Genomic DNA, 9,450 nt, shown 5'->3' with positions numbered 1-9,450 from the left:
TGCTGTTGGTCCTCCCCTCTCTCCAGCACAGCTCCCCTCTTCTGTTCATCCACCTCCTCTGCCTGGACACATGTACCAGGACCAGAGCCTACAGGAAGAGGAAGGTGGCCTGAAGCTGCTGTGGCAGAGCGGGGGCCGCTGCCTGGAGGAAAAACCTGCCGGCAGCCAACGTCATACATCTGCAGATAGTGTGGCCAACCCAGAAGGACGACGCTGACCTCACTGTGATTGTTGGTGGAAAGACTGTGGAGGAGTGGAGGGAAGAGATGAATAGAAGACAGGACAACGTTTTCCATCTTCAACTTTTAATTTACATTGTTTATTATTATCATTATTCACCTGATGTCTCATGAGGATCTCAGTCCAGTGTTCCCTCTCTTTTAGCTCTGTGTTTGGTCTTCACCAGCTCCTGAGGGAAATCTGTCTCTTTAGCTGCTAAATGCTTCGCTATATTCAGCAGCTGCTCTCGGACTAACTGCTGAGGAGATAGTGGACAGTATATATTCTATTAAATTGTGTTGTACTCTATCATTATTATGATTATTATTATTCAAAAATCTCATGCTGACATGTCAGACTGGGAGGGTGGGGAGTCGCCTGTCAGGAGGACGGGGGAGGAGATTGCATAGGGGAGTTTACAAAAGAACTGGGTGTCTTTGTTAGAGACCATGCTGCCACACCAGTAGGTTGCTGGAAACCAATGTCCTTAGTTTGATATTAATTATTGTTTTTTTCTTTCAAATTATGTTTACCTTCAATGAATCTTAATTCATGAGTTTATTTGACCTGGAAATTGTTAGTGAATCTCCTCCCCCGTCCTCCTGACAGGCGACTCCCCACCCTCCCAGTCGTGAATGTCAGCATGAGATTTTTGAATATAATAATCATAATAATGATAGAGTACAACACAATTTAATAGAATATATACTGTCCACTATCTCCTCAGCAGTTAGTCCCAGAGCAGCTGCTGAACATAGCGAAGCATTTACAGCTAAAGAGACAGATTTCCTCAGGAGCTGGTGAGACCAAAACACAGAGCAAGAGGACACTGACTGAGATCTATGATCAGGTGAATAAGATGTTTTACAGATGTTGTGAAGTGTTGTCTAACTTACGCTCCAAGTCTCACAACAACACGGAGTAGCCGTCTTCTGGGTTGGCCACACTATCTGCAGATGTATGACGTTGGCTGCCGGCAGGTTTTTCCTCCAGGCAGCGGCCCCCGCTCTGCCACAGCAGCTTCAGGCACCTTCCTCTTCCTGTGGCTCTGGTCCTGGTACATGTGTCCAGGCAGAGGAGGTGGATGAACAGAAGAGGAGCTGTGCTGGAGAGAGGGAGGACCAACAGCATGGATAGGGGCCATGCTGTTCATTGTCTGGAGGAAGAGGAGGAGGCAGACCCCTGCCGGAGGGCCCAGGCTGCTCCTCCGGGACAATGAAGTTAAAGGGCTGTCCTTGTCGCACCCGGACCAAAGACAGACCCTTTGCTGAAGGGAGAGTCTGGCCAGCACCTGGAACACACAGACAAACAGACTGTTTTAGGAATTTTCAGCTTTCATTAAAAGATAAATCAAAACAGGTTACAACACACCAACAGCTTTACATGACAACTACTTACCACTGAGTCCTCAATCAGTTCAAAGAGCTGGATGTTGGTCTGAGCCATCAACCTGGGGCCCGCCAGCACTGCCTCTCTGATGCCACATAATCCTTGAGATTGAATGACCAGCGAGTCCTCACGGTCCCTCTGGACCACGTGGCCACTGGGTGAAGACGCAGAGCTGGAAGACAAGCTGAAAGATAATCAGAGAGCAGTGTGTGTTAATATAGATCTGATATTCATAAGAGGAAACAGTGATATCTGAAGTGAATCTCACCTCTGGAGACTCTCCTTCCCAGGAAGGAGGTGTTCTTCCGTCGCTGCCTTGAACTGTCACCTGGGCTGCCTCTCCTGGTCTCTGGGAGGGAAGACAACTCGCTCTTCCTCCTGCTCTGTCTGGCAGGTGTTGCCAGGAGCTTGGAAGTACTTGGCACTGGCTTGAGGAAAAAGGTTTTGGATCAAAAATGAATTTTATGTTTGCAGGAAATGATAATACACAACATACTTAACCACAAGCTATGAGACACACCATGTACCTGGGATGAAGTGGTGGAGGTGGAAACCAGAAGGCTGACCCTGCCCTTTGTCAGCCTACCAGTCTCTGTGTACAGCTGCACCTGCTGGGTCTGAATGCAGCTGAGGTGGCTCCTCTGTGTCTCCATATGTCCTGGATGCAGAGAGAATCCAGCAAAGAGACGTCCAGGGTGACGTGGAGATCCTGGATGAGGAGAGCCGTCTCCTCCGCCCATGTGTCCTCCTCCAACAGTGGGACTCCACTCCTCCCAGGAAATCCTCTGGATCACCTTGGCAACAGTCAGGCCGAGCATCCTGTGCTTCCCCTCCAGCGAGGACCGCTATGCTCAATGAGACAACAGGCACCTCTGGGGGTCCACCTGGAAGATGTGCGGTCACCTTGTGTTTGTCCCCGTTTTTTTCACCAATACAAAAAAAAGCTAATGTTAATGATAGCAACTAGCACCCCACTTGTCATTTTGCAATCTATGAAATTTTTGAATTCATTTATCAATGAAAAATGCCAGTAGAGAAGCCACCTGCTAATGCTAGAGCTAATGAAAATGGGGGTGGGGGGGGCTGTCTATATACTGTACACGCACATTTGCCCCATATCATCGTTTATTTATATGTGTACATCAGTTGATTCTTTAAACTGTAATCAGGTCATTATTGTAGAAAAAGACACTAATCCGATGATCAGTGCTAATGCAAATGCTGACAAGCTTGCCCACCCCTGTTCTCCCTGTTTTTTTCACCAATAAATAGAATAAAAAAAAGAAGCTAATGCTAATTCTAGCTGCTAATGCTAGAAAGCTACCCCCTCTGTTGTTTGTCCCTGTTTTTTCACCAATAAAGATTTAAAGAAAAAAAAAAAAAAAAGCTAATGCTAACGGGAACTTAGCCTGATTTTGAGCTTATAAGTGATGTCCACAAATATATTGCAATATTTTGTAGTTGGAAATCAAACTTTGTAAACCTGGAAAATAAATCTGCATGAGAAATTCAAGTTGTGCATGTTGAAAACAAATTGCGCTGTTGTGGTAAAGAGATCGTTGTTTCTTGAGACAGTGTGAATCAAAACTGAACAGATGATCAGTGGTGAGGTTCAACAAAGACACAGGGAAAGAAGAAATGCTTTTGTGGACATCTGTGTACAGAGATAAAGAGCAGAAAACTGTCAAACTCAGTGTGCAACATTTCCCAATGTGTGACACTGACAAGGACAGATTTTGATCCTTGTCACGTCTAGTGTCACACTGTGGGAACTTTTGACCAGAGTTTTACAGTTTTCTGCTCTGCATCGTGACACAGATGTTGACAAATCCATTTCTTCTTTTACCTGTGTGGAATATTTGTATACACAGACAGAAGAGGAAGTGAGGACAGTGGACTGGTGTAATAATCAATAAAATATAACTCTTTACTTACATCTACTGGCAGCATTGGAAACTACAAACACGATGAGAAGAAAAAAAATCCCTCCAAAAGGTGAAGCAACAAAATAATGAGCTACAATTTAAAGGTATAAGGAGAAATGTGAAGGACCTCAGGTGTGATTTGTTGCCATGGAGAAAATATTCAGCTCACAGGAAATGAGTCACCAAACTACCAAACCACAGCGCACAACAGAAAACATTTGTGAAGCCTGAACTGGCAACACTGGAGCTTCATCAGAGAGGGCAGTAAAACGTCAGAGGATCAGGGCCGTGAAAAAGCATTTCACCATCCACTGTTTGTCAAAATTTGAATTTACTTTTTGGTACTTGATTTTTACATTTTATTATTGAAACTATTGTTTGTTTGTTTTTTTACACAGATTAAGTTCAGGACATGTCATTGGTTTATATTGCTGAATTAAATCTTAGAAATATTGCACTGGCAAATTCTTTAAAATTATAATTAAGAGTGTTTGCCCAAAGCGATCAATGATGGGCTTTTATTCTGAAAAGACTTACATTTAGTGAACTACGATCCATTTTGATTTATGTGAGAGACCCTGGAGACTGACAGCTCAAATATAAGATAAGGTCCTCTTCAATATAAACTGTGTCGTTGCATCTTCATATCAGTAACATCCTGAATACTAATAATACTACTGCACTGCTGGCACATTTCCATCCATTAAGGAGACAAACTGAGGAAAATCAATCAGAACAAAAGAACAGATTTAAACTTTATCTGTCTTCATAGCTGCTAAATAAAATAATAAGTAGAAAATTAACAGAACAAATCTTTAAAGCTGAAATCAATGTTGTTCTACTTCCTGTTTCCACCAGAGTGAGTCCCACCCTTTGCTTCAACATCATCTAAAAAGACACATGAAACCTGTGTAAGTTACAGTTGTAATTATAAATCTGGAGTCTGTTGTTATTATATTCTTATTTCTTTCATTAAGTGTGAGAGGCTCTAACCTGACTGTAACTTCACACCAGTTCTTCCTGCTCCTCTGTGTCTTGGTGTCTGGTGACAGTGTGCTGCTCATAACCAGGACAAGAGTCTACCTGATTGGAAGAGGTGACAAAATGACACTCACTGGACCTCATTCATCAAACCTGCATACAATTACATTTTATTCTAATGTTTTTAATCCTGTTTAAAACTGAATTATGTGATGAAATGTATTGTGGTCAAATACTTTACTGGTTCATAATGATAAAGTTGTATTTTAAATATAAATCACTTCACATCTTCTTCAGTTTCCAGAGCGTTATAGAGCCAAGTTATATAAACTGTGATAGAGAGTAAGTTGTGTCTCTCTGTTCTCACCTCCATCATCCTACCAGCTTCATTTTGTTCAGAGTTTAAACTCAGAGTTTTCTTCTTCTGCCTGGATTCAAAAACCAACAACAAATACAAGATTTAACATAATGAAAATTCATCAAACCAAAAACTACAGAAGTTTTGAAGAAGAAAATAAAAAGAGCAGCGACTGAACTGATGGATTTTATTGTTTTTACCATCGTCCACAGACTCAAGACGACCAGTGGAATCAGCATCAGGACCACCAGAAGTCAACCTGATGATGTTCATAATTAATATGATTTACCTGGAGAGTGAGACCAACAGAGAGGAGACATTAGCGATTAAGATTAGACTGATTAGATCAGTTTGTCAGGTGATGCTGTCAGTCAGTCAGTCAGTCAGTGTGTCCATGTTCAGTATGATGGAGGGCTCAGTACACAGCTACAAGAAGTCTGGAAATCCTCAGACTTTCTTTGCAATCAGTGAAAGTTTCTTTATGTTGAGGAGCTCTAGTGCAGTAAACAGGTGTGTGTAGATGAATGTGTGTAACTCCACCTGCTACAACAGTCAGATTTTAAGGTGGAGTTACGACGTCCTCGTTGTTGTTCTGGGCTTCACAGTAATAATTCCCACTGTGTTCAGGGTCTGAGGTCATGATGGTGAAGATCTGTCCTGAAGCTTTTGGTGAGTCTTCATTCTCCTTGTACCAGGTGTAATTAGCTGCTGGGTTAGCATCACTGCTACAGGTCAGATTCACTGAACTGCCCTCCACTATCTCACCAGAGGGACTCACTGACACAGAGAGAAGCTTTGGAGCATCTGGAGGAGGAATATGAGGAGACGTTAACATCAATTATGAAAATGTGTTTTATTTCTCATTTTAACTTTAAATCAAGGACGACTTTATAAAGTGGAAGTGAATATTAATTAGTCAATAGTTTTATACAAAGGTTGCTCAAATATTAGACATAAAACTGTGTAGTGGAAGGTTTAAGTTTTCACATTGTATTAGTGACACTGTGGAGTAAACTCACACATTGCGAAGGGGAGGGGTGATCCTCATGTCCTTAAGAGCACAAGGAATAGACTGTTGTCATCATTAACAGAGACTCTAAGGGGAAAAATGTTTCCTCCTTCATTTTCAGTCCGTTCTTGTACCAGACATATGAAGGAACGACAACTACTTTTACAACTGCTGTGACACTTCAGCTCTGTCTGGGTTGATTGATCTTCCACCAGCACACCTGGAGGTCTGGACATGTGACGCAAGAACAGACATTAACTAAACTAGAAAAGTACAATCAAGCAAACACACAACAGATTTCTCAGTCGTTAATGAATTGGAACCAAATTGATAATATCAGTGCAAAACGTTACCTGTGACAGACAAAGTACGTCCAGGTTCACCTTTATATTTCGCCACCTGCGTTGGTTTGTTGTGATTCTGAACTTTACTCAGCTGATCGCTCTCTCTCAGGTTCTGATTCTCAGAGTGCAGCTGTTCCTTGTACGACAATTATACTCCACACGACCTCTGTAGTCTGAGTCTGTTCTCAGATCCACAGCACCATTAATCCATTAAGTAAACCAGAATGTTTCCTCAACTGTAGTATCATGACCATTATCTGGATGGGTAACTGTAGCTGCAGCTTATTTTCACTGTTGATCCTTTAAAGGCACAGATGTGAGTGTGAGTGTAAATCACTCCCAGCCACTCTGACCCTGTATCACTGTAACACAGAGCACAGAGAAACCACAATCAGATTCAAACAACAGAGAGAAACTTTATGGAGGTTCTTCACATGGAAACCTGCTACATGACTAAAATACAATTTGTAAAACTACTTGGCTCCAACACTTCTCACTGTGAGTTTAAGACACAAGATGTCTGTCATGTTGTTATATATTGTTATATATATGTTACTGAGGTAAAGTCATGTTTTTTCTCCTATGGTCTCTTCTTTTTTATTCACTTTTAAACTCATGATGTTAATTTTGTTCCTTAAACTCAAACATGGAGAAGTCCTAACAGAAAACCATTGGACTGTGAATCTTTAAAACATCTTCTTATCAGCTACTTTCTTGACAGAACACAGTGTGTCACCTATAATAAATATATCGACATACTCTGGCTGTGAATTAAGGAGTGCTACAGGGCTCTGTCTCTGAACGTTTCTCTCTTTATATTTCACTCTTGTTTAAATCATTATTTTGTCTATTAAGGCTGACGATACCTCACAGAGTATGAATTTAGAGGGTCTGTTTGTCTGCTGGGAAAATCTGGATGTCTTGAAAATTTTCTTCTCCTAAATTCTGATAAACTGAGAGGCTGGTCGTTGGTCCGACCCGACATTGGCACCAAGTTTGAACAAGTTTCAAATCTACACTTTCCTTCAATCAGCACATAAAACCAAGACCTTCTTTTTTAACCTACGTAACTTAGCTAGGACTCTGTCTTCTCTGTCCATGACTGATGCTGAAATCTTAATTCATGTCTTTGTTTCATCAAGACTTGATTATTGTAACGTTTTGGTATTCTGGCCTGGCCACGTGGCTCACTATTAAAAGTTTTAGAATGGTTCAGATTGCGCAGCTTAAGAATTTTAATAAAATCCAGAAAATTTTCTTCCTTTCCATTTGGTTATCCTGTTTCCAGTATCAGATCAGACATTAAGGTCTTTTCAATGAACATATTAGGTTTCTAAATGGACTTCGGTCCTTCCAACACCTTCTCTGCATCTCCTTCAACCTCATACTCCATCTCATGCTCCCTGTCCAGTAATTTAGGGCTCCAGTCTGTTTCCCATCAGTTAAAAAACACGTTCTGGACCAGGTCGTAGACCTGCTCTATTTGAAAAGTGCTTTGAGATAACGTGTTGTAATCATTGTCATTTCAAAATACACACAAAATTAGGAGTGCTACTCCTGATTGCTGCATGTCAGTTAGCAATGGCAAAGTACATATGTATTCAGTACGTGATTGCATCATGGTGATATTTAGATTAAGGAAAGGGCAAGTCACTGTGACAAGTAACAAAAATTTAATGACAACATTGGTTCCTCATTTTGAGCCTTGGTAGCATGTTTATCTTGATCTCTAAACAGAATGTAAGACATTTGTAGATTAACTCTTCAGTTACATTGAATCCTTCAGATTGGAACCACTTACAGCCTCCATTTATACAGATTAATTTCATAACAGCACAACTCTTACTGGCAATAACACTCACCACTAAACATGTTGAGGTCAAAGATACTGAGAGATGCTGCATGTGTGAAAACACTGAAACAGATCTAAGGGACTATGCGTTAACAGCACAATAAAAAAAAACAGAGCTAAACAAGTGATGATAGAGGAAAAATCACATTTTAGAAAAAAACAACATTAACTGCCGCATTTATTTATTGCATCCTGTTTAGCTTGTGGCTCAGTGAAGTTTTAGCTGAACGTCCTAAAGAGCTAAATGTAGCATGTTACAGACCTGGTACAGTGAGAAGTGAAGACGACAAATCCACTTGATGCGGCTGTTAAACTCATAGCTGCTCCCTCTCATCTCTCTGTGTGACCTCCAGAGACAAGTCAAACATCAGCTGATCGTGAACAATGGCGAAAATTGAAATAAATGAACAAGAAATATCTCAATATCAATTCAAAAAACACGTATTAAGATAAGAAAAAAAAAGTGATGTTACCTCATCTATATAACGTGCGCGTAGTGCAGAAAGGAAACAGAAGACAGAAGTCAAAGCTGTTTAAAAGAAGATTGATTCCTCCTCTTACATTACTTAATATTTCATGGAAGTCAGTACAAGTCTAGACCTCCAATCGTTTCGTCATCTTACAAATGACTTCTGCGGAAGTCCTGAGAAGGCAAATGACTAGGACACATCTTGAAAAACACCCGGTGACAGAACAAATTTGAGGTTTTTGACAGTTCAACTATTGCATACTTACAACTGACAATTGGTCAAACCTTTTCATGTCAAGAGATCCTCAAGTTTTGATATGAACCAAACCATGACCCACATTTTATGATCATGTTCGCTCACTAAAAAGTAGTGGAAAAACAGCTGATATCAGTATAACCAAAACTAATGCGAGTATTAGCGCCATATTATAAAACATTTTTAGCACATGACTTCAACTTTCACTACAAGGACTAATAAGATTAACCATTGCACCTATAATATCATTAATTCACAATAATCAAAATTCTGTATCTATACATATGAATAATAATGTAATTAATTTGAATATGGAAAATAAAAATGTGTCGAAGAGCCTTACTATCGTGTTGTTACAGCTATTAATAAATATATAATTATCTGATTGCCCATAAGAAAATGTCCAAATGTCCACACAGAAGGATTTTTTTTATCTTAAAACATTTTAACTCAGAATGGGTGACAGTGTCCGTGTTACCATGACTACGTTACAGTAAAAATAAACGTTTAGCTATTACAGACAACTCTAACCCAAGGGCCCGTAAGCATTGTTTTAGCAACGAACAATACGTTTTTAAGTCACTAAAGCTAGCGGGAAAACGAACTACCGTCACACATTTAAACAGTTTTGAAAATCTCTTCTCTTGG

The sequence above is a fragment of the Seriola dumerili genome, unplaced genomic scaffold (genome assembly GCF_002260705.1).
Source record: "Seriola dumerili isolate Sdu_G_001 unplaced genomic scaffold, Sdu_1.0 BDQW01000538.1, whole genome shotgun sequence".
Lineage (NCBI taxonomy): Eukaryota > Metazoa > Chordata > Actinopteri > Carangiformes > Carangidae > Seriola > Seriola dumerili.
Note: the sequence above shows the minus strand (reverse complement) of the source record.